The sequence below is a fragment of the Ornithorhynchus anatinus genome, chromosome 11 (assembly GCF_004115215.2).
Source record: "Ornithorhynchus anatinus isolate Pmale09 chromosome 11, mOrnAna1.pri.v4, whole genome shotgun sequence".
Taxonomy (NCBI): domain Eukaryota; kingdom Metazoa; phylum Chordata; class Mammalia; order Monotremata; family Ornithorhynchidae; genus Ornithorhynchus; species Ornithorhynchus anatinus.
In genome coordinates, this window is record NC_041738.1 from 58,251,836 (window position 1) to 58,277,911 (window position 26,076).

General features: G+C 53.3%; 1 long non-coding RNA gene across 1 annotated transcript; it reads right to left on the reverse strand.

Moving 5' to 3' along the window:
• Positions 1-14: 14 nt before the first annotated feature.
• On the reverse strand, positions 15-25,965 carry LOC114815104. The gene is made up of 3 exons (XR_003762887.2): positions 25,439-25,965; positions 3,293-3,380; positions 15-72 (listed from the first exon to the last, which is right to left on the reverse strand). It is a non-coding gene; the product is annotated as an uncharacterized LOC114815104 (long non-coding RNA).
• Positions 25,966-26,076: the final 111 nt, after the last annotated feature.

Here is a 26,076-nt window from a genome sequence, read left to right on the forward strand (position 1 = left end):
CCCTCCTCCTCTTCCTCCTCCTCTTCCTCCTCCTCCTCCTCCTCCTCCCGTGGACTATTGGCAACGGCTGACCTGCGGAGCGAGAGAGAAGACAGAAGAGGGAGAAACGGGCCGGGCTGCGAATCCATCTTAGAGACTGAAAAGGGAGATGACATCAATAGGAGTGGGGGTTTATTCCTCTTCTCTTCCTTCTCCCCTTCCCTCCCCGCCCCCCCCCCCCCAAGCAGATGCGGGGCCCGGAGACACCTCCAACAACTTCCTGACCCGCGGCTGAGAAGTTTATTGTTTTTTGGGGGTTTTTTTGTTATCAGAAAGTCACCGGCCACCCCAAAGAGGGCTGCACTCCTCCGGCGGGTTCACGGGACGACGAGAGATCTCGTTGACTTTTCTGCCCCAGAGGAACAGGTTCTGCCCTTCCCCGGAGGGATTCCGGGGTGGCGAGCCGTGTCCATGGTGGGGGGCGAGGTGGGGCCGGGGGGGCGGGGGAGGAGCGGCGCTCAGGACGGGGGCAGAGATCAGCTTGGGTGATTCCCAAAACAGAGCATCGTCATCACCGACAAGTTTATCATCCTCTGAAGGCGAGGTCCGAGTCTGCCCCCTCCCTCCTCTCAGGACACGTTCGGTTCTTCTTCGGGAAGACGCCAGCTCCCCTCTTCAGAGGGTCTTGGGAGAAAAAGTGTTCCCATTCGGGGCAGGATGCAGACCGTGGACCATAGAAGATTTCATTCCGGCCACCGGCCCTCTCTCCCCCAAGCTGAGTGCAGTAGCAGCCCCCCAAGATTGCCGTCCAGGTTTGGCAGGGATTGATCCGGGCAGAGACCTCCAGCCCCAGGCGAAATTTTGACTTGATCGAGCTGCCCTCTCCTCTTTCCCCCCCCCCAACACACACACACACACACACACACACACACACACACACACACACACACACCGGGTCAAAGCTGCCTCGCCGTGGGCCCCGAGCTCAAATGTGGTTGTTTGGGTTTGTCAAACTCATCGGTCCCGGACCATATGGTACAGACTTCTGCTCCTCCTCTCCCCCACCTCCTTCTCTCTCTCATCTTCTCCTTCTTCTCCCTTGTTGCCGTTTGCTTTTCTTAACAAGAAGAATGAAAGACCGGCCTCTTCCCCGGTGGACCTCTCTGAAATGGGGAAAATGAGTTTTGTTGTGTTTGTTGTTGTTTTTTTCCTCGATCCGAAAACGATTTGCTGGAAACACGAAGGGGAAGCGATCCCGCAATGGCGAGGGGAGTTTGCCCTGGGGCCGGAGACCCAACTCATTCCTTGTCTGAAGCGAAAAACGCAGGGTCGCCACTTCAATGGCGGGTTGAAGTGGAAACAGGGGGAAGATGACCTGCGCTGCTGTGGGGTTTTCTGAACGAATAGGTACAAGTTCTTCATCCGAATGTACACATAACGAGACCTATCTTTAAACCCTCTCCTTCGCTGCGTACCAGATTGCTAATAAAACTCTCCAACCTATCCTGTCTCCCGTTTCCTGAGTGTGAGATCGTTCGAGACTATTTTCACAAGGTGCCGCAAAAAAAATTAAAACGCGGGGGGGAGGGGGGAAGGGGGAGGGGGCGAGCTCGAAACCCTCCTCACCCCCTCTCCCTTCCCCTCACCCACCGGCAGTGTCTCCGCAGGAGCGAGGAGCTAAAGACCACCCTGCCGCCCCCCCGGGCTGGATTCCGTCTTCCCGATTTTTTCTTTAATTTTAGGAAAGACGTTTCTGTTTGGAAACAGCCGGCACCTTCCAGGAGGGCGATAAAAATCCTTCTTCTGATCCGGGTGACGAAAATTGCTTTTATCGTTATTTCTATCATTTCGATTATTTTATTTTCAAAATCTTCGGCAAAGCCCGGATGGCAGGGCTAGGAAAATTAGCCCGCGGGCGGTCGGCCTAGTTTATGATTAATAGATGGAGAACGAAAAAGCATCAGCGAGGCCGGGAGCAGAGGGCACCGGGCGCTGGAGCAGGGCATTATTCCCGTCGTCATTATTGATATTATTGTTGTTATTTTGCTGGGGGCCGGGGGCTGTTCAAGACCAGTAAACCCCCCCTCCTCCCCCGCCCCCCGCCAAAGAGGCAGAATGAAAATCAGCGGCGCGGCCTGGGCTGTGTCGGCGGAAAAGGGAGCCGAAGCCCCAACATAATGCGAAATCAAGGGAAACGAACGGCGGCGGGGAGGATTGGGAAGGGCCGGGAAACGCCGGGAAACTCTTAACCCAGGACCGGTGCCTGTCCGCTTCAGGTCCCCGCCGAGGCGGCGGCCTTCCAACGGCTCCTTCTCAGGAAGGAGAGTCATTTCTCTCTCTGGAGAAATTTCCGGAGACATTTCTCCATCTCTCTCCGACCGGAGACCTCGCCGGGCACCGGACGCGGGTTCGGAGGCGGAGGGCCCGGCGGAGCGCTCGCTCGCTCTTCCCGCCGCCAAGTTTCGCCACCGGAGCTAACAGAATTCCCGGCCCCGGCTGCACCGGGATTCCCACTTTCCCCGGCCCCGCTCGGTTCCCGGAATTCTCCGGGCAAGGGCCGAGCCTGGCCGGGCCGGACCGAGATGGCAAAGGAAGGGAAGAAAGGGGGCAAGGCAGGGGAAGAGCTGGAGAGGAGCAGGGAAGAATGGAGTGAGGAGGCAGAAGTCGGAGAAGCCTGGGAGAGCGGCAGGAGGAGAAGCTGAGATTTTCCAATCGAGATCTAGACATATTTTCCCGAGCCTTAGCGATCCCTCCATGTTGGAAATATGAAATACTCCATCTGGCGCTTCGGGGGGAGAGGCAGAGCCGCCTGGTTTCCCCAGGGGATCGCCGGCAGGGTGTGAAGGGAGGGGGGGTGTCTCCCCATCGAAACCCCTCGAAACCGAATCCTTCTCGGACCCCCCGAGGCTGGAGCGCTTAACAATAGCGAGAAAGAGAGAGAGAGAGAAGAGAGAAGAGGGAGAGGAGGTCCGAAATCGGCAGGCCAGCGGCGAGCCTGGGAGAATGAGAGAGAGAGAGAGAGTCTTCTATATCAAATGTTTCAAGCGGGCGGGGAAAATCTGGCTTGGAGCTAGGTGAAAGCTGCAGGAGAAAAGGGGAGAGAAAAAAGAGAGAGGGAGGGAGAGAGAGAGAGCGAGAGAGAGAGCGAGAGAGCGCGCGAGAGAGAGGCAGAGAGAGAGAGAGTCGCTGCGTGGAAGGAAGCTTATAGCTTGTGAACTCTTCTTGAACCGAGATTGGAGTCATATGGGCCATAAATCATTGAGACATACTCTCCGCCATTCACAAACTGATAGCCTATTTGAGTCCAGCTTACCTTAGCCACGGACGAGGGGAGCACAGGCAGACATAATATATGTTCACATCGAGCCCCAGCGCGAGCGGTAGGCGAGAAGGCTCCCCTCCTTGAAGGCAAAAAAACACTGTTAAGCCACATCCAAAAAAACAAAAACAAACCCAGCCCGGCTAGGGAGCCGGAGGGGGCCGGCCGGCGGAGCCGCGGCGCATCCGCTCCGATTCACTCCGTTTAGGAGGGGGGAGGGGGAGGGGAGCTGGTGGGGGGGGGGGGGAGAGGGCGGAGGGAGGAAAAAAAGAGGAGAAGAAGCGAAAGGTGGTCCAGCCTTCCCAAGATCCCGAGAATCCAGCTCCAGGCTCCCGAACGGAGAAACCCGGACAAGCCCGCTGTCCTATAATACTGGTACGCCCTACTCTCCGATAACAATGGCCTCTGGTTTTGCACAGGGAAAGAAAAAACATATAGACACACACAGACACACAGACACCCGGACATTTACAGATAGAGAGACACATGGATACGCAGACGCACGGACACATGGACACCCACGGACACCCACTCCGAGTCACAGGGACGCCCACAGACACGGACATATTCAAAGGCACATGGATCTAGGGACAGATGGACATACAGAAACATAGATGCACACATTAACACGTGGGCACATGATACATGGACACAGTGGTGCATCAACACATAAAAACACAGACATAAATACGCCTGCACAAACACATAGGTACACACATAAACGCACAATCATAAAAACAAACCACATACAGACATACAGGTAACCAGAGTCATACAAACCCAGACCCAATGACACATAAACATACACCCCAAATCAGACACATATACACCTAGAAACCAAGACACAGACAGGCATGCACCCTTTCACTGACACAAGAACCACAGACACTCAGGCAAATAGACACATGTACAAAGTCAGAGAGACACAGACACACACTTACACGCCCTCAGATATACATACACTCAGACACTTCTACACATAGGTGCACAGATACGCTGACACTTATAGCCACGTACAGATACAGAAAAATGTGAACACCCAAGCAACTAGATATAGAATACGTGTACACGGACACGCAAACACACATAGCCATACACCTCCATCTGAACAGATATACTAATAAATAAGCACACACACACACACAAATTTATATTTTCCCTCTTGTTTCTCTCCAAGCAACTATGTCTCATGGGGGAAGGAAGAGAACTGTATTTCCCACCCCACTTCCTTCTGATTTCTCTCCCCTCAAAGCGATAGAAAAATGAAGGCATTGGAAGGAAAAAACAAAAATAAAGATCGCTTTGAGCGAGGTGGGGAGGCCCTGGGCAACGTGGATGGAGCCCTGGGTCGCCCCTCACCCCGACCCCCCTTTGCACAACGTCACCAGGGAGGAATTATGCTAATGCAAGTGCCGCTGGACAGAGGCCCAGGCCCAGGGACGGGGCCCAGGAGTCCACTAGCTGCCAGTCAGGTGTCACTCGGGCCGAGTCGGGCCGGGCTAGACCGCTCCTTTTCCAGGACTGGAGATTTCTATTATTCTTCACTGTCTCGTTCCTCTTTGACTGTCTCAGGCCGTCTGCCTGTCTGCGACTCTCAGTCTGTGTCTTCTGTCAGTCTGTCTGCTGTCTTTTTTCATGCAGCTTTCCACCTCTCCCCCCTTCCCACCCCCGCCACCCCAGTCTTAGGGTAGGGTCCCTTCCCAACTTAAGAGGCAGGCAGGAAGTGTGTGAATGTGTGTGTGTGTGTGTGTAGGTGCATCTGTGTGAGAGTGAGTCTGCAGGAGTGTACGTGTGCGTGGAAGGGTGGATGTGTTCATGCCTGTGTGTGTGTGTGTATTTGTGGGTGAGTGAGGGTGCATGCATGTACGTGTATGTGTTTAGGTGAGTGTGCGTGACGTATTTTCATCATGTATGTGCGTGTGTGTGTGAGGGTGTGCTTAAAGCCCCCCCCCTTCTTTTTTGAGAACAGACAGCAAGCGGGTGACGGATGATTTAAAAAGGTGGGGGTGGTGGAGGGGGAATGAGAGAAGCGGGACAAAAGGAGGAATCTGCCATGTTGCTACAGTTGCAGGAGGAGGACGGACTCCAAGGGCTGGGGAACTTTCCTGGTAAGCAGCGATGTTAGGACTCTCATCCACGGTCACTCCAGAACCGAAACGGGAGAGGGGGGTGTTGGAGGCAGAGAAAATAATCTGCACTTTGAATGAGATGGTAGAAAGGCGAGCGGCCGGCTGGAGTGGACTCGACGTCAGGATCATTGATACTGTGATTTTGCATTTTAGTTCTTCAAATTCTTCTTGTATTCCGAAACAGAGCCTTCGGTGACTCGCTCTCTGTACATCGACGACTTTCCGATCGAGCAGAGCTGCCAAAGAGAAACTTCATTTTGGTTCCAGGGGCGTTTCGCGCAGGACAGGAAAAAGAGCAAACTCTTCGGTGTGGGCGGAGGCTCGGGCCCAAGAATGTAGGTGTCTGCAGATTTTGGGGTGGGGGCGGTGGGAGAGCTCGGTTCTGTCTAAACCCCGCCTAACTTTTTTTAAGCGAACGTTTGGTCTTTCCCTAAATGCTGACTGTGGATCTAGAAGGATAAAAGTGAAGACAGAGGCAGCCTCTCCCCATCGCACACCCCACCCCTTCTTTTACACAAAGGCAGTTGGGAAAACTGGTTCTTTGGCCAGGTGTGTCTGGGGGTAGAAAGTTTTCTCTCGCTCTCTGTCTGTCTTTTTCTCTATCTCTGTAAATCTGACTCTGCCCTGTCAGCCTCTGTTTCTCTGTTTCGGTCTCACCGCCTCCCACCACTACCCCCGTCTTAAATTAAGACATCTCCTCACACTTTGACAATCTTGACTTTCCCCAGCTTGAAAAGCTTCTGGAGGTAAAAGAGGGGGCCCAGAGGAGAAAGTTTCCAGAGCAACTTCTCCAGAGCAATCCCCAGGCTCTAGGAAGCGGCGACGGGAAGCAAGGGGGAGCTCCAATTTTCTCTATTCCTGCTTCCCCAGGACTGCTTCCCATCCGACCCCCGTCAGGTTTCAGTCTAGAGTCCAGGGGCCGACGGTGGAGGTGGGAAGGGAAGAGATATCCGGTGCCAGCTAGGGGAGGGAGGCTCAGATGGTGAGACTTGGTTTTTCCTCCTCCTCGTGGCTGGGTCCAGGGGCAGCGGAATCCCCAGGGGAACATCCCTTGGATGGAGAAAGGAATCTTCTGGACCCGGAAGAGCAGTCCTAGCCTGTTCGATTGGCTCCAAGAGGGGCGGCGGCGAGGCGACACCGCCGGATTTGCACCCGAAGGAGAAACTTTGAGAGGGTGAGAGGCACTGGATCGGCTGGTGAGATCGGGAACCCCAGCTCCAGCCACCCAAAATCTGCGTCCCGCTCACGTGGGGACTCTGGAGAGACCCAGAGGGACAGAAAAGCCTTTTGGACTCTCACTCCCGGTGCAACTAAGGTAAAGTTTCCAGCCTAGGTCCTGGGCGGCAGTGCCCCGGCCATGATTGTCTTCCTTCTGGGATATGAACTCTGGGAAGGAGGCAAAGGTATTGCGGTGATGTACCGCTTTTCACTTTCATTCTTCTCCCCTCCTCTCTTTTTCTCCTTTCCTCTTTTTTCTTTCCTTCCTCTATCCCTCCTTTCTTTCTCTCCCCTCTCCTCCCTCCCCTTCTCTCTCTCTCCCTTTTTCCTTTCTCTCTCATTCCCTTTATCCTCCCTTCCTCGCCCATTCCTCTGGCCCGGCCTTTCTCTCGTCTCCCTTCCCTCCATCTTGCCTTTCCTTTTCTCTTTCCCTTCTTTCCTCCTTTTTTCTTTCCTCTCTCTCTTTCTTTCCTCTCCACTCTTTCCCTTTCTCTCTCTCTTTCTCAGAGGCGGAGGGGAGACGAAGCTGCATTGGTGGGGGGTGGGGAAAGCGCCTCTAGAAAGACAAGGCGTTAGCCTTATGAGAAGGTGGACCGGAAGAAAAGAACTGCAAGCCTAAGAACACTGAAGAAAGATACCGCGAGGACGCCCTTTAAATGACAAGGAGGACCCAACTCTAACGCAAAATTGAACTCATAACGAGAAAAAGGGAAGAAGGATTCGGTTGAGACCAGAAAGGGAAAAATCTGGAGTGATTTTAGGCCCGTGGATGGGGTTTAAGAAGGTGGGAATCTGGGATTCAACGGTTTCCTTTAAAAAATGAAAGTCTTACGAATTTTCCCCGGCCCTCCCCTTTGTCATCAGGCGGAGAAGTTCCCGGAAGCCCGGAATTCTCCGAAGAGGGAAGACCTGAGCAGGGAACAGAGATCCCAGCCTGGGGGACAGAGATGAGCAGGGAGAAGAGATGTAAACCTGCAGGAAAGAGCTGATCTGGGAGGGTGGAGCTCAATAGCAAGAGGGAGAATCGAGCAGGGAAAGGAGAAGAGAAGAGGGAGGGTGGAGCTGAGAAGAGAGGGTGGAGCCGAGCAGGGAGAAGAGAGTAAAACCAGAGGGGAGAGTTGAGCTGGGAGGAGTCCGTTTATTCCGTTTGCAGGTTCCTGATTGCTGCATTGCCCGGACCAAGCATCTTTCCTGGGGAAGCCAATTTCCCAATTGTCTTCAGAGAGCGAGGGGCCCACAGAGGAAAGCTGGTTGAGAAACACAGAAGTTAGGAAAAAAATAAAGTCGAAGTAACCGAGTGCGGGCCGCAGGGGAGGGGGACCATGAGTTTCTAAATGCAATTCCCTTTATATCGATGGATTTCCTGAAGGGGCCTTGGTCGGACATGGGGCAAAGCGGAAAGGAGGCTAAATTAGAACGAATAATTAGACCAAGATTTCTGTCCGAGGAAAATTTTGGAAAATTGCTTTGTTTCTTGGATTGTGAAACTGCCTTTGAAGTGCGCCTTTCTCTCTTTGAAGGGAGCAGTAGCGCTCCTTCGGCTGGACCCGATCATTTTCCCACTTGTCTCCCCTCTTCTCTGTTCCTCTTTCCCCTCCTCCTCTCCCTCCGCCCAGATTTACAGACCCACATCCGCCTTCCGAGAGCGGGTAGAGACGCCAGAGTATTTTCCCTATCGGTCTCCCTAAGAGGTCTGCCCTCCCAAATCCGCTCCCCCATCGAAGTCCTGAGGGATCTGGGGGAGGAGCTTTCTCCGGGGAAGGCAGAAGGTTGTGTCCTCAGCGACCTCTCTTTTCGTTGTGTAGTCTCGACAGGGTTCTCTCGGACGCCCGGGGCACTGGGACTGCAGTGGCCTAGAGTCATTTCCCAATGAACCGATCGTGGTTCATGGACAATATTCTCTCCCAGGTGACACTTGGGAAGTCGAGTCCCGGGAACCCCGCCCCTGACTCCCATTTCCTTTCTAGAAATGTCTTGGCCTGCTCTCTTTCCTTACTCTAATCAGATTCTCTGGGGACATTTCTTTCCTTTTGCTTTGTTCTTCATTGAGGGGAATATGAACATTTCAGAATTTGGGGGGAAGGGGCCTTGGGAAAAGGGGAATAGATGTCTATAGATAATGCTTGCCATGCATCCTTTTTCTCTTTCCTCTACTCTTCTCTCTTCTTCCCTCTCCTTTCCTCTGCTCTTCTCTCTCTTTTCTCTTCTCTCTCCTCTCTTGCCTCACCTTTCCTCGGCTCTCCTCTCATCTCCTTCCCTCTCTTCTCCTCTCTTTTTTCCTTTCCTCTCTCTTCTTCCCTCTGCTTTCCTCTCTTTTTTCCTCTTCTCTCTCCTCTCTTCTTCCCTCACCTTTCCTCTGCGCTCCTCTCATCGCCTTCCCTTTCTCCTTTGCTCGCCTCTCTCCTCCTCTGTGCACGCCTCCCTTCTCTGATCTGAACGCCCTTTCCTCTCCTCCTTTCTCCTCTACCTCTCCAAATGCTTCTGTTTGAGGTTGAACAAAAGGTCAGGGGAAGTAGAGCCCTCCCTCTCTTTTCCTCCTACCTTCCAGAAGAAAATGCCAGCGTGAAACCAACTTTTTGAGGAGTCAAGAAAGTGCCTATAATACCGGGACCCAGAGGCCACTTGCTCACAGAAAGCACAGAACCGAATATGGTGTGTGTGTGTGTGTGAGCATTGTGTGTGTGTCTGTGTGTGTATGGCGCGCTTAAACAATAGCTGAAACCAGTGAACTCTCCGGAGATCGAATTTCCTCGTTTTCATTCGCCAGCTCTGAGCAATGTGCCGTTATTAAAGGGAATTAATAGCAAGTGCCGGGGAAAAAAAAACGAATATTCTTCTATCTCGGGGGATTACCCCCCTTTGATTTGGGCTGCTTTTCTCTCGAGGTACGGAGGTCCAGACTACACGATCTACCTACAGGCTAGCCCCGTATTTGTCCCTCAACCGAAGGAGCTTAATTACGAGGAATCAGAGGGAGAAGGTGGAATTTGGCTCTTCTCCTGGAGAGAAGGAAGGTGAAAAAGTCAAGAAAAAGGAAAAGGGGTAGAAATCGGGCCTAACCCGAACTCGTATTGCCTGCATCAGCTCCGGTCCTGATAGATGAGATGTCTCTGTCGCGCTGAACGCCGGAGAGTGGAAAATAACTCACCGGATGACGGCCTCTTCGCGAAAGTACCTTTTCATTTCTTCCAAATACAAACCCCCAAAGATCGGGTCTTCTAACCACTCCCCAGGCCGCAGCCCCAAAGTCTTCCTCCTCCCTACCCCCGCCGCCCCGAAGGAGCAATTTTTTTTTTTTTTTGCCATTTACGTGTTGTAATAGGGAGGGAGGACAGGGACGCCACGGAGGTGATAGGGGTTGAATCACGTGACCCAAAACGTCAAACTTATTCCCATTTGGAGAGAGAGGATGTTGAAATAACTAGTGGCCTGTATCCCTTTCTCTCTCTGGGTTCTAAAATTCCATGTGGACAGATTTCAAATTCTCCCAACCTCCCCCACAACCTCCCCCGCCTCTCCACCAATTTCTGTCCTATTGAGATACCTGAGGAGAAGGGGCTGAGGAGAAAGGGAACAGGAGGAAGAAGAGAAGAAAGAAAGGGAGGAGGGAGGAAAAGGAAGGGGGAAGGAAAGGAAAGGGAAGAAGAGGGGAGAAGAGAAGGCAGAGAAAGGAGGAAGGGAAGAAAAGGGAAGAGAAAGGGGAAGAGAAAGGGAAAGAGAGAAGAAGGGAAGGGGAAGGAGAGAGAGAAGGGAGGAAGAGAAAAAAAGAAAAGGAGGAAAGGGAGAGAGGTAAAAGAAAGAGGGGAAAGGGGAGGAAGAGAGGAATAAGGAGAGAAGGGAAGATGAGGGAGAGAAAGGGGGAGTAAGGGAAGAAGAGAGGAGGGAGGAAAGGGTAGAGGACGGAGAGAGGGAAGAGGAGGGTAGGGACAGAATAGGAGAAGGGAGAGGGAAAAGGAGAGGAGGGATTAGATGGGGGAAAGAAAAATGGAATGGGGAAGAGAAGAGGAAAGAGAGAAGGGAGGGTGGAGGAAAGAAAGGAGAAGGAGGAAAGGGGGAGAAGAGGGAGGGGAGAGAAGGGAAGAGAGTGAAAAGGGAGGGAAGAGAGGAAAGAAGAGGCGATAACTGAAAGGAGAGAGGAGGGAGGAGAAAAAGGAAGAACAGAACAGAGGGAAGAGGAGGAAGGAAATATGAGGGAGGAGGGAGAGGAGAAAAAAGAGGAGGGAGAAAAGAGAGGAGAGGGGTTCGGGAAGGAGTCGCATTCAGGTCTCCCGCCTTGATGTATGAAGGGCCAGGGTTTTGTTTTGGGACCTCAGAGATAGCATCGAGGAGAAGACACCGAGAACTCCGTTCTGCCTCTGCCAAGGGGGGCGAGGGGGAAAGAGCCAGCGGCTCACTGACCCCTCCCCAGCTCCTCTCCGGCCAGAGGGGCTCCACTTGGGCTGCTGCTGCTCCTGTCACCCTAGAAGCCCCTCCGTAATAGGATAAGGAGAGCAGAGGGTCTAAGACTAAGCAAACATCTTTCATTCGAGAGAAGGTCCTGCCCCTTTTAAACCCAGTCCGTACGACTTTCATTGTTTATTGGGAGAGGGGTGGAAAGGAGGGACACCCAGAGAGCTCTGGGGACATGATGGTAGCTGCAGCCTAAGGGGAATGGGAAGGAGTCAGCGGAACTTTAATTTCCCCCAGTATAAGCCTCGGCCTCCGGACATTCCTACTGGTCGGGTCTCAAGCTCCTCGGACGTCTCTCCTCCGCCCAATCCCAGGTGGGGCGGCGTTAAGTGAAACCAGAGGAACAGGACGGAAGGAGCTGAAGCCAAGAGCTCGGGTTTTTTTTTAAGGTATTTGTTAAAAGTATACTATGTGGCAAACACAGTTCTAAGCGCTGGGGTATATAGAGGTCAATTAGATCAGACACAGTCCTTGACCCGCACGGGGCTCACTCACACGTAGAAGGAGAACAGGTATTGAATCGCCATTTTACAGTTGAAGAAACTGAGGTTCAGAGAAGTCAAGTGACCTGACCAAGGTCACACAGCAAACGATTGGAAGTCAGGATTAGAACCCAGAACCTCTGACTCCAAGGCCCATGCTCGTTCCACGAGGCCACGCTGTTTCTCTCAGAAGTTCTCTGGAGTGAGGGATTTGACTGACTCCTCATCCCATGGGAAGGTGCTGGGCTCCATGGTCACCCCAAGAACGCCTCTCTGTCAGATACCTACAGCGGCTACTCTTAGTACGAACTGCACACATTCCCGACCATTCCCACCTCCAGGGTCATGCTGCAGGGACACGGTGTGAATTTGGACCTAGACCGAGGCCTGCCTGCCCACGCACGTTTACAAATACACATTGCGGGGATAAAGAATATCTGTCTCTGAAAACAACCACGAGAACATCCGAGTTCGTTGGGTGCTTGAGTCAAGGAACGCTAAACCTTGAACGAAGCTTCTTTGGCGCCTTTCTTTTCAGTTCCAGAAAGCCAAATCCCTGAGCATCACCTCTTTGTAACCCACAAACCAGTAAGCCTCCAAGCGCCTTCAAGCCCGTGAACGGCCACATATGTACACAGATTCACGGGTCTCTACATCTGCGGACAGGCATGCACACAAGGCCCACGTGGGCAGGGCGGGAGCAGCCCTCGTTGTTTCACTGCTCCGCGGTATGGGGGGGTTGACCTCTCGAACTCATCATCATACCAAAAGCTCTAGTCGGGGCAACAGCATCCTGGCGCAGTAAATAATTAATGCTTAATGGGAGGAGACAGTATTTGAGCTGGCAATTTTTAACAGAGTATCAAAGCTCCCATTGCCCAAACACACCACTTCCCCCAAGACTCCCCCTCCCTCCTCTCCTCCTCCTCCTCCCCCCTCCTCCTTTCTCTCTTCCTCCTCCTCCTTCTCTTCCTCCTCCTTCTCCTCTTCCTCTTTCTGATCTTCCTCCTCCTTTTTTAATGTATTTTTTAAGCGCGTACTATTTGCCAGACACTGTACTAAGTGCTGACATAGACACCAGGTTTGTTTACGGTTTTAATCCCCATATTGCAGATGAGGAAACTGAGGCACAGAGAATTTAAGTAACTTGCCCAAGGTCACACAGCAGGCAAGTGGCAGAGCCGGGATTAGAAACCAGGTACTCGGACTCCCAGGCCCATGCTCTTTCCACTAGGACAGGATGCTTCTCCGGTACGGCCCCCAACCCCTTCTTCTCCTTTTCTACCTCCGCTTCTCACTGTAAATCCTTTCTTAAGGCACGGCAATACGGAATGAGCTGCAAGCTGATCTCGGGTCCTTTCCTTCTCCAAGCCCGACCTCCTCATGCCCCCGCGCCGCCTTCCAGCCCCTCTCCCTCTCCCCCTCCCAAGCCGGCGTAAGGGTCAGTTTCAGACTCTCCCAGGAAAATTCAAAATTGGCCCGATCAGTCCAAGCGTCCCCAGCCCCCAGCTCCGGAGTTGGAATGTCAAGCAATGCCCATTAATATCTATTTCCTTCAATGAAACCTCGAGTTCTTCATCAAGTTGATGATTTATGATAAAATCAATGAAATTACGGTCACTTAGGACCGATGGCTTCCCTCCCAGATCTCATTGGTGCGCGGCTCAAGCGTCTGGTAAAAAAAAAAAAAATTCGAGTTTAGCCGGAGGAGAGCGAGGTCGTTGTGTGGCTGAAGGGATTGAATGGGAGGAGATTCACTGTCCGGCAGGCGTTGGGACGGAGGGTTCTGCTCTCTAGGGATGTTCCCCACTTTGCCTCGAGGCTGAGGGGGTGAGATCAAATTTCATTTTTTATTTTGTTTGAGTTTTCATTTTTTTTCAAAGAATGGACCATTAAATTTAGATATCTTCATAACTACTTGGCTTAGTGGAAAAAGCACGGGCTTGGGAATCAGAAGACGTGGGTTCTAAATCTGTCTCTGCCACTTGTCTGCTGTGTGACTTTGGGCAAGCCACTTAACTTCTCTGTGCCTCAGTTACCTCATCCACAAGGCTGTGAGCCCCACATGGGACAACTTAATTACCTTGTATCTACCCCAGCGCTTGGCACATAGTAAGCTCTTAACAAATGCCATCATCATCATCATTGCAGTTGCGCACAAAAGCACATAGTCACATTCACGCTGAACCACACACATAAACACAAGCACAAATACACAAGCATAGGCGGGTACACACACACACACGCGCGCGCACGCATCTACATGGACACACAGAATCACAGCCTCACATTTAGGCCTATACACCCCCCCCCACACACACATACAAACACTCAAGCATATGCGGACCCTCACACAGATACACACACACACACACACACACACACACACACACACACACACGCTTCCCTCTCCTTCCCACTCCAATTCCAACTCAGTTCCAAACCGGCCTAGCGAGTCTCCCACGCTCCCACTGTAAATTCAAAGTTAAGATCAAATTTAGAGCCCTGCGGAAGGAGCTGCAGGAAGGGAGGAGAGGAAAAGAGGCTGAGGCCCCAGTTTTCATTTTAAGAAGAGCCGGACCTTTTCAGCCCAAAGCAATTAAGAGAAAGACAAAGTAACATTATTCAAGTCAGGAGATGGAATCCCCTTCCCCACGGCGCATCAGGCTATGGCTGGAAATCCTGTTTACAAAATGAAGCCCAAACCAATTCAATAAAAGCAAGCAAGCAAAGGCAGAGGATGAAAATTTCCGTTACACACACACACTCACGCACAACACAAACTCACTCATACACCCACAACCGTTCATATACACCCGAGCTCGTATACCCTCTCTCTCATATATATATATACCCCTCTCTCACCGCAAACACCCACATATATACCCTCATACATGGACACAAACATTTATTCATGTACACCAGAGGTACATAAACCTTTACACCCAGAGAGACAGAGAGGCTCATACTCTCTCTCTCTCTCTCTCTCTCTCTCTCTCTCACACACACACACACACACAAACACACACATATGCCCCCATTCACATAGGGTTTTTTTTTTCCTTCCAACAGAGGCTACTGTTGGTCAGCCCCACCTGGTAAAATAAATTTCCTTGGAATGGAGGACAGTCAACACCCCGTTTGGGAAGAACGAGGCAGGGTGGGAAGGGGAGGGAAGGCAGGGGGTGGGGGTGAGGGGTTTGCCCCTTTCTCTCTGTTTTGTTTTGTTTCAGGTTCCCAAAGAAGGCCACTAGCAATCAGGGACTGGTCGGAGTAAACACCATAAATCACCGCCTCTCCTACCTTCCGCAGCTTAACACCCGGCCCTGAGAGGGGCGTTTGTCGTTCCTGCCTCCAACTGCCAGCGAGGCGCTAAGCCTTAAACAAACGTGTCCCAAGGCGAGACCACCAAAAGGTCTGGCCGGACTCCCCGGGGAAGGGGATCTGAGGCCCCGAGCTACAGGAGCGGGGTCCGTCCGAAGGCATCGCCCGCCATCCAGGGGGCAGAGGACGCCCAGCTCTCCAACTGCCCCGGCCGGCTGGGAGCTGACCGAGACGGGGTGCCGCTGGGGCCGTGGGCCCGTCCCCCCCGCCCCCCTTACCTGTCAGTCCACCCGGTGCGGCCCCGGGTCCGAGAGGCGGAGAGGAGCCGGGGAACGGACCAGCCGACGTTCAACCACCCGAGTCAGCCTCATTTTTAAAGAAGGAAACATCAGCTTTCCCGCGGCGCTGTTGGACGGGGGAGTGACCGGTTGTCCGAGCGGATCCCGGACGGAGTTCCGTCCCTTTGTGGTCGGGGCTTGGAGGCGACTCGGGACGCCGGTGAAGGCCGATTCCTGGAAGCAGAGACGCCCCCCGCCCCTCTCTGAGGGTCCCCCCCTCCAGGGGACCCCGGGCTCTCCCCTCCCACGTTCGCGGGGCACGGGAGGAGCCTCTTTTCCCCTTCTGGCTTTGCCTGGCACGGGGCAGTCGACGGCCGCTCTTTATAAAGCCCGAAATGTTGCAAGAAGAGGGCAGCAGTGACGGACAAGAGGCGCTGCGGAGAGAGGGGACGCGATGGGGTCTCCATAGGAGAGGGCAGGTCGGAATTAGCCTCTCTTCAATGTCAGGGTGCAAAATGGATTCCATATGTCCTGTCCGCAAGCGGGGGGGAGGGGGTTCATGGCAAAGTCACATGGCGGGGGTGGGAGATGGGGGGGGGTTGATGGTTGGGGGGAGTGAGGGATCCCTGTTTCCGCCGAGCGTTCTGGATTCCCAGTTGTTGTTTAGTTAACTTTTTGAAGGGCGGGGGGAGGAGAACGTGAGACAGAAGCGGGAGGACAGAGACACCGAGAGATAGACCGAGAGCGACACTGAGAGCCAGTGAGTCGGACAGAAAGGCAGAGACAGAGAGCGGCTGCGATTAACAATCCCTAGGAAGAAACGTACTTCGAAGGGTTTGGGTTTGAGCCTCGGTTTTCTTACGAGAGTTGGGGTGAGTGAGGTAGAATGAGGGTTAGATTTAAAATGAAAGGGGGGGCGCTATTTCTTGTACCCACAGCTGAAGGAGGGGGAGTGGTTTAAACTCCATTAAAATGAAAAGAAACGAGAAAGGAGACGGGGTTAGAGGCTCCCAAACTCGTCTGGGGTAAAGAAGGGGGAGCCAGAGGCTCCGGGTGCGGTTAAAGGGGCTTGAGTCTTCACTTTTCAGTGAGGGGAAAGGAGACTCTCTCGCGCTCCTGATACAGCATTATTAAGAATAGTAGTCTCATAGTAGCAATTCTGGGGATCATAGATTTCCTAGGCCCTCCCGAATCGGGGTAGGAATTTAAACGGCCCAGCACGGTTCCCCCTTTCTCCGGTCCCTGGCTCGGCCCATTCGGCCGTAGATTTATGACTTCTGCCTCCGAAATGGCTTCAGCTTTTGGGCAGTTGCCTTGAGAGCAGGCTGGGCGGCGACTGGGGAAGAGCGGGGGAGACCCCTTTCAGTGAATGTTTCCCAAGCAGAGCTGGAATTCCCGCCCGCGAACTCCGTCTCGCACCCATAAAAAGGAATTGAAGGATGGAGGATTTTCCTCTTCTGTTAGGAGGTTTTAATCCGCCTTTCCCGGTTCTGCTTTATCCCGGGAACTCCTGGGTCTGAAATAAGAGCAGCGGGCCCAGGGCGATTCGCCTCTTGGAGCCTGTCGGTCTGTTCCTCTCTCCGTTGAGCTGTGACGGTCTCTGGTTCTTCCCGCCCCAGGCTCTGGAGCCCTAAAGGCCTGGAGCTGCTTCCCTCCCAAAGGCTGGACGTTACTGGGACGCCTCCTCGACACGCTGCGCCCCCTCACCCCTTTTCTGACCCTTCGCTGGCTCCCCTTCCCTTAGGGGTGCACTTGAGCGACTCTGCTCCTGTGCCTGCGTATCGATGACAGTGTGTGTGCCGGAGTGTGAATGCGTGCTCAAGTGGAAGTGTGTGTGCATGAGTGTGTGCGCATGAGTATATGTGCGTGCGTGCTTGTGTATCTGCCTTTGTCCCCAGTTCCTTTTCTCTCCTTGACCGGTTCCTTCTCCGCCCCCTTGGACTACTCTCCCCTGGGAGGGTCGGGGATGGGCGAGAGACACGAGAGGATCCGGGGGGCTGGAGGGAGAGCTAAACTGAGACCACTGAATCCCGCCAGGCAGGACTTGGGGTGGGGGTGGGTTTGGGGCGTGTGGGGGCGGGGGAGAGCCGTGTTTGTTGCTCTACCTGAACGGGAGCGGAGGAGCGAGCGGGTGGGGGTAGATTGGGGGTCTCTTCTCCCAGCTCTTTCGAGCCCACTGCAGTTCGCCCGAATTCTCCCCTCGCTCGCCCTTCCCCTCCGTCTTCAAGAAGGGATAAAATATAAAAAGGAAAATCCAAGAATGCATGGTTCTGCCATTTGGAAAGAAAGTTGCCCTGGGGGCGGTGGGGGGGGGGGGAGGGTGGCGCGGTTATCTCAGCGGGGCGATCCCGTACGCGGTCCTGAGACCCCCGAAAGGGCAACACGAGGGGGAGACGGCAAGAGAGATAGGTGGTGGGGAGGGAGGGAGAGTGGGTCTCGCTTCTATTGTTTCCTGGGGGAGGGTGGAGGGGGCGGGAGCCTGTCAGAACCACCACCACCACCGAGGTCTGAGGGAGAGGGAACAAAGACCAGAAGGAGCTGCAAGGATGGCGCGGAAAAGCGGGGGGCTCGGTCCCGTGACGTCATCCGAGGCGGCAGCGCTTAGAAGCCCGCGAGAATGGGAGGGGTAGGGGGTTCAGGTACCCCGGGGGTACAACCCCATGGGACAGAGGGGGGGTCCGAACACAGATATCCTCCCTTACTCAATCTGACCCTCTAGCAAACTGACACTAGACTGACCCCAGTGGCTAAAAACACCCCCCCACACACACATACACACACAACCCGAGAGGGTACTCAACCCAAGCCTCAAACAGGGAAAGAGAGAGACAAAATTGAGGTAATAATGTGCTCGGACCCCTCCACTTTCGACTGGTCTTCCAGAGACGAGGGACTCGGAGAGACAGGAGAAGGGATGGTAATGGCCTTAGTGTGTGTGGAAAGGAGAGAGAGAGAGAGCTCTGTGAGAATGAAATTGCGCACACTCTTGTTCCCACAAGCCTGCTTCCCAAAAGAAGCAAGCCTGGAAGATGGAGAAGGTTGAGAGAAGGGAGCGGGAAGGCTCATGAGATCCCTGCCCTTCTCTCCTTCTCCCTACCCCTGCCTCGCACCCTACCGCGTCCCTTCACGCAGTAAGGGATGGAGTTGAACCCTGCGGGAGAAACTCGGGGACCAGATCCCCTGGCGGGGCTAGGAAATGAGCGAACCCCGAGGTAAGGGACGCCGAATGCCAAGTCCCCCCACCTCCCAGGAGTCCAGTAGCGAGGGGTTCGGCGACTTCTAGCCTCCCCTCCTCCTCCCCGCCCTCTCCCCAAATTCGAGGGGACCGGAGCGCCGGCTACCGGGCTGATCTTTCATCCTCCAAATTTCCCCCTAGACTCGAGTGGCCAGAACGAGCTGGAGACCAACTCTGTCCGCTAAGGCCGGGCTGCCAGAGAGAAAGAGAGATAGACCCTCTCCCGCCGCCAAAGCTATGAATAATTAAGGCAAGGGCCGCGCCGCTAATTGCGCTCCGCCAAGATTTCCCCTGGCAGGCGGAGTTAACCAGTCCCGCAAAGGTGGCGTGGAAAGATTATCAACGGATGGGGCTTCTTCCCGTAATCAGCTTCGTTCCCCGCCGGCTTGCAGCGAGCCCGGGCCTCTGGGATCAAATCAGGAGGGAAAATGCATGGGATTTCCCAACACCCCTCGCAGCCAGCCCACTCCCGTTTCCCACCGCGGAGCGGGACTTTTCCCGTCTAGGGAAGGCTTCTTCCCGGGTCAACTGTCCCTAAATCCGGGGAAGAAGCCCGTTGTGGGCAGGGATTGTCTCTCTTTATTGCGGTATTGTACTTTCCAAGCGCTTAGTACAATGTTCTGTACACAGTAAGCGCTTAGTAAATACGACTGAATGAATTAAATGAATGAACGAAAACCCCTGTCCTCTCCCGGTCTCCCCCTCCTCCCCTTCCCCGGTCCGAGGAGAAGTTCGGAAACTTTCCCTGTCTTCTTCCCGCTCCTCCCACTCCCATCCCAGCCCACCTCTCTCTCTCCCTCTCTTTCTCTCCGTCTCCCTTTCCCTCTCTCCAGACTCCTCCAGCACTCGAGCAGAAGCGGCGCGAGTGCTTCCTTTGTTTCCTGAAGCTGGAAGAAGGCTCGAGGCTTGGGGAGAAATCATTTCCTGGTTTTGTTACCAGGAGAGGAGGGGAGCTCAGCAAAACGGGGCCGGGCTTCTCTCTTCACACTCCCTCCTCCCCGCTACCAACCCGGGACCACCATCGTTCTTCCCGGTTTTCCCTCGCCCTGCCTGGCACCCTTCGGTCGGGTTTCTTTCCAGGATCCCCCAGCTTCAGTAGGGACCACCTAGTTTTCAGCTTCACTGGAATCAGTTTCAAAAACGTTTCGGATTTTTCAAGAATCCTCCCCCTTGCTCCGAATCCCCTCTCCCTCTGGCTCGTATAGACTCTCGGAGCTGGAGCCATCCCCCGTCGCCTCTCTCTTCCGAGGCGCCCTCCTCTCCTCATTCTCCTCGTCTCCTCCTCCTCCACCACCTCCGGAGAAGCGATGCGAAATTGTCGCTGGAACGGTGACCGATCAGACTCCGAATTGGCATTCTTAAGCTAGGTCTTGGTCTTTTATCGGTTGTATATGCCAATGAAGCGTTACCGGTTTTCCCAAATTTATACAAATCTCGCCTTAATTGGTAATCACAGACGCTGTAATTTAAGACCCCCAGCTATACAGCTTTCATATTAACTGCTGATATATTACTGTAAATCGTCTCAAATAACCTACTCCAGGGCGGGGGCGGGCGGGCGGGCGGGCGTGGGAGCCTCTTGCAAAGTCCCACTCCCTCCGCCGCAGAAAGAGCATCTCTTCCACATCATTTTCAAAGGAAATGATTTATCGGAGACACCGCCATAAACAACACAACTCGCTCACAAACACACGCGCACACGCACACACATGCACAAGGGCGGGCACACTCATATTGCAATAAATCAGGAAAAGGTTGTTGAGGGAGAGAGGAGAGAGAGAGAGGGGGAGAGAGAGAGAGAGAACTGCTAAAATCTCCATGCAGTGCCTCAGTGGGTGTAAGTACACATCCGCCGTGTGAAGAGAAGCGGCAGCGAATGAAGGCGGCTATCTATCACATTTTACGACAATAACATTAATAACAAACAATAAATTTACACGGACACATAGACACGGTAGGTAGCGGGGAAATCCCTCTTACTTACAATAACCCAGCCCACGGTGTGCTGTAGGCTCTCCGCGCCGTTTTATTACCGCCTCCCTCTCTTTTTCTCTCTCCCTTGCTCTCCCTCTCTCTTTTTTCTTGGGGTATAGGCTTGTTTTTTAAAGGACAGTTGAATTGCACGTCAGAAACAGGGAGACCATGTCTGCGATTTTCCTGACGAATACATATCTATTCTGCAACCTCTGCATTAATTATTTAATGAATCACGTGACCGGGAGGGGGGAAGGGGGTCTTTCGGTTTCAGGCTCATAGGACCACTATGACCTTCCCCTCCAAGAGGAGATTTTTTTTTTCCTTCAAAATCGGTTGGTTCTTTTTTTTTTGAACAACGAATGTAACACAGCCTCCCCCACCCCCACCCCCGCTATCTCTCAACACTCAGCATGTCTGCACCCCTCCATTCCTCCAGAAATCCCCTCTCTCTTGGGCTGCTTAAACACTCAAGTGTGGACCCGATGCCCAGAGACATTGAAATGGTCTGTCCGTGGGTCGGATTTGGGGTAGTGGGGGAGTAGAGAGAGGCCTCTTTGATGCCCCGTTAGGTCTGAATTGTCCAGACTTCTCCTTTTATACTTTTGGGAGAGTTTCCCCCCTCCGCCCGCAGCCATTGTGTCCAGGTTTTTCCCCCTCAATAAACAAGACTTTAAGACTTCACCCCTGAGGATAGGTGTCCCGAGAGCGGTATGTTTTTAAGGGAAAGAGGCAGGAAAGGTTTGAGGAATTCTCTCTCTTCTCGTTCTCTCCCACTTTTTTTCTTCATTTGCTAGATTTATTTCTTTCGGGATGAAGGGTATTTTTGCCTCCAAACTGGGCACTCCAAAGCTGGTTTATTTTTTATATGCTCTCCAAACTCTGAGCGGGCTGAAGCCTAGTACAAAAGACAATCCCCCACTCCCCCGCGACATCTCTCTATCTTCATATGACTTCTCTCTCCATCACCCCCCCCAAACACTCACACACACACACAGAGACATCTGAAGACTTGAAACTCTTGCGGAGTGGGGTGGGTGTTACAAAAAGACTTTGAAGTCCCTGCCTCTGGATCTCTATATCCCAGGTGTTGCCCGTGAGACTCAAGGAGGCTGGGCGGAAAGACTGGAAGTGTGGGAAGAGGACAGAAGAGGAGGTGCGGGCAAGGAGGTCAGACAATAGTATAAAGAGAAATCCAGCACCATGCTAAGAGGAGCGGACGTCACTCCCTCCCCTCCCCCCTGCACTCGCCCCCGCCCCTAACTTCCTCTCGAAATTATTACAAAATACAAATAGCGCTAAAAAGCAACCTGAAACCTTTCAGGGAGTAAAAGTGCTAAATCGGAGCGGGTTTGGGAGAGGGAGAGAGGGAGACGAAAGAGGAAGAGAGAGAATACACTGAGAGCGAGACAGATAGACAGAGACAGAGAGAATATATTACCCGGCTAGGTAATCGCGGTTATCTCTAATTTTTAGCCCTAGCTGCTGGCTAAACCCAGGTGCCTGAGAAAGGGAAGAATTCCCGCAGAAAACGAATGAGAAGAGAACCAAGGGACAAGGCGATTCGCCATTGTTTTATCTGAGGTGTATGGACCAAAAAGAATTAAGAGGGAAAACTCCCAAAGTAGATGCTTTTTGCAGCACCAGAAATAACAGTAGCATTAGTCCAAAAGGCAACACAACTCGTTACCAACAGCGACACTCCAAACAAGACTTAAAATCGCCTTCTCCCAGGAAAAAAACAAAAAACCTACCCCCTTCCCCAACTCGTAAGGCTTGGTTGGTGAGTTCTGTAGAGCCGAAGGAGCAGAAAAGGGGTCGGGGACGTTCGATTTGCAGAATGAAATACATTTCTTTACAGGGAGGACAAAACTCCCCAAGCTTCTTGCAGCAAAGACGCTTAACCCTCCCTTAGCCTGTTTTCGAAGATGTCCCTGCTCCTGGAAGCCAGGGGACCCCCCTCCACCCCCATCCCAACCCCCCCCCCCATCGGCGGGGTAATGGTAGGGTGATAAAACAAAACGCAACGCTGGCGCGGCTGGTTCAACCCAAATGCCAAAGCTCAGTTCAAAGCCCGGGAAAGACTCCCAAGCCTTGGAGCTGAGCGCCCGAGCGCTCCCCCGGCCGAGAAAACTCACGTTTATTTCGTGAGGAAGGAGAGATTGATTTACGGATCTGAGCGCGCCGTTTTTACGGCGGATCACAAATCTGTCAGCACACAGCCGCGCTGGGAAACTTCCCAACTGTGCTTTCTAGCCAGATTTGTCCTAACCCCACTGCTTTCCAGGAAAGCCGCTCAGGACACCGCGCGACCCTCTCTCCTCGCTTTCTTTCGCCACCTAGGTTCGGCCCCATCGTCCACCCCCATCTCAGCCCTTCCAAACCCAAACCGGTACCTCTCGGCTCTGCGGGTGCTTTTTCCCCCGAAGCTGAGGCGTCTCCCCCCAGCCACACACACACATATAAACACAACCCAAGGCAAGGTTGGGGAATAGAGAGGGAGGAGGATAAGGAGTGGGGAGGGGAGGGAGAGAATTCGAAGGGATGGAAGAGAAGGTGGGGGTCTCTACCCTCCCTTTCTCAATGGACAGGGGAGCGTCGCCTCTTGCAGCTGGAAACCTCGGGTTTGGAAACAGCCTCCTCGCACTGGGAAACCGAAGGCGCATTTGGGAATCGCTGCTCTGGACGAGGGCAGGCTAAAAAAAAAGAGATCCCCCTCCGGCGAACCCCGAATTCCTCCAGCGTTTGAGCCTTTATTTTTTCCCTCCTCCCTCCCTCCAGTCTCCGTCCCAAACACAAATACAGAGGACCCTATTTCCCGTGGGGAGCCCTTCTGGGTGCGTGTGTGCGCTTTTGTGTGTCTGCGTATGTGCAAGGTCCTGTGTAGTAAATCTCAGAGGTTTTGTGTGTGTTTGCGTTTCCTTATTTGTGTATGTCGGTGTGCGTCTCGTGTATGTTTGTTTTCGAATGCGAGCGATTGCGGCTGTGATTGGGCATCATCGGGTTTGTGTGTATGAATGTAGGGGGGCTCTGTTGCCATCTGGAAGGCCTAGGCCCTGCCCGGTCCAGAAGCTCCCGGCCTAGCCCGGCGGCCATGTTCAGGGCTGCAGGTTGCAGCTCCGAGACAAAGGTCCCAGCCACGGGCTGGATTATTGAACGGCCGAGGGGGTTCGGGGGAGAACTGGTGGGGACCGGCCGCGAAATCTCATTGCAGAGAATAACGTTTCAACTACCCAGAATGTCATCGAACGGCTTAACAACAAATCCAGTGCATCCACAACCAAAGACAACCTCCGTCTCCCCTGTCCCTGCTTCTTTAGGTGTGAGTCTCTCTTTGACCGTCTCTCGGCCTCTCTCTGACTGCCTTTCTCTGTGTGACCCCGTCATTTCAGCGGCCATGGAGTGCCGTAGGTTTGGGGTGGGGGGACGAGGGGAGTTATTTTCTCGGGGGTGTATAGATTTTCCTCCCTACTCCCCGACTGCTCCCCATGCCTCCGGTTGGTCTTCTTGCCGCAAACTGCCCTCGAGATGTCTCCTGAAGAGGGACTTCTAAAAGGTTTAGCTTCTTATCCATTTGGGCCCTGCTGTCTTTACGGGAGTTGGGAAAGAGGTGGTGGGGAGCGGGAAGGAGAAGGAGGAAGAAGCGGAGGAGAAGGAGAAAGAAGCGGGGGAGGAAAAGGAGGAAGAAGAGGGAACCGAGGAGGAGAAAAAAAGAGGGGGAGGAGGAGGTGAAAGAGGGAGGAGGAAGAGGAGGAAGAGGAGGACGAGGCGAAGATGAGGAGACGAGGAGGAGGAGGGGGTGGGGGAGGCGAGAAGGGAGCCCGGCTTCCTAAACAAAGGAATCTCTGGAAACGGTCTGGACCGCTTGCGCCGAGAGAAGAGGAAAACCCAGCGGAGGGAAAGGCCCGAAGCTAAGCTCTCCCTTTCCAGAGGAACCCAGTCGTTCTTTCCCCCGGGCCTGCTTGCGCCATTCTGTTCTCCACCCACGCCTTCGCCTTTCCTCTGCACGCTTCCCTTCCCGTGCCCGGTGAGCAACAAACAGGCCTTGGCCTGCAACCGAAAAGGCTTTCAATAAAATAAGGAGAGCTCTTTCCACCTCCCCCTTTCTCCCCACTTCCCCCACCGACCCACCTCGACCAGAACCCCGGTGCTCCCGCCCCCCTCCGGGAGCTCCCCGGAGAGCGGAGGAGAAGGAAAGAAGGGGCGGGGGTGGGAGCTGAGAGGACGGAGAAGACTTGCCACATTCCGGCCTGTCTTGGGTTGGAAATGTTACACTGCACAATGTCCAGTCCCGGAGAGGTCAAGGGGTTTCCGAGGTCGCTCTGTGGCTATAATACTGAGCTAATCGCCTAGAAAACGTGTCCTCTCCATGAACCCTCCCTCCGTCCTGCCCCGGGCCGATGATCACCAAGAGGCCAACACTTTTCCACCGAGAAACTCGGCCCCTGTCGCCCTCCAGATCCTCTCGCCCTCCAGGCCGCATCACACAGAGCCCCTACAGAAATAGATAGGCTTATTTTTTTTTAAGTAAAGAACGAAAGTCGGAAGGAAGGCAAGGTGGCAAGAGTAGGGAGAGGGGTTAGTCTCCAAAACTCGACAACAGACATTGCTACTGGCTAGTCCGTTTCTCGAACTGATTCGCAAATAATTTATTTAGAATCTGCCGCTAGATACAACACGGAGATCAACGACTCCGCTCTCGTCTCTAGATCCTGCCCCCGAACGCCTGGGCTTTTAATATCCGCATACAATAGTCGAATCTATTTTCCCCGCCGAGGCCCAGCAGCCGAGCCCCTGAAAGATCAGAGGGCCAGAAAAGCCTTTTGTACCAACACACCAACGCTCCGATTCTAGACCCTGACACCTCGAGGCCCGCACTCCTGCCAGTTCAAACGCCTCCCCTCTCCCTGACCCAAACACTCCGTCAAAATAAAAAGCGCCAAACCGGATGAGCCCGCGATGGCCAAAGAGACTGAAAAGAAGAAAAGCTCGCTTGTAAAAGAGGCCATAAAACGATCAAAAATGCCAAGCCAAAAGCAACACAGTGTTACCTTTCCGCATCGCTCCTTCTCTGGCCGCAGCTCGGCTGATTCCGTTCATGGGGAGAGACTTCGTCCAAACCCAGAGGAAAAAAAAAACTTTTCAACTTTATGATCCAGATATTCCCCCCTCGTAGGTCTGGGAGAGCAGCTAACACTTTTTTCCCCCCAACAGACGGTCTGCGGAGATTTGCTGTTGAATAACAAAGGAGAGAGGATACGTATTTAAAGAAAAGAAGTGATTAATGATTTTCTGTATAATTCTCACATTTTTCTTAGCGCTGTCTCCATATAATGGCTGTGAACTTTAGGTTCTATAGAAATCTTTTTTCGATCCTATTCACCCTTTCGGGGCAGTAGCTTTGATTCAGGTCCTATAGAAGCACATTCCGGGGGGGGGGGGGGGCATATGCTTTTTAAGAACTAGTTTTGTAACCATTAAGGGCCACAACCCGCGTCCATGTGAACATCGCTCCGCGTTTCTATTCGAAGGAAGCGAAACAAAGATCCACTCCACTCCCCTGCATGCCAGAGGTTTTTTCTTCACCCCCACCCCACCCTTTTTTGAAAAGCAAAAGTCGAAACACCTCCTGAACCCCTTTCCTCCACCACCCTTTCTCCCCCTGGCCTCCCCAAGATTCCAGCCAGAC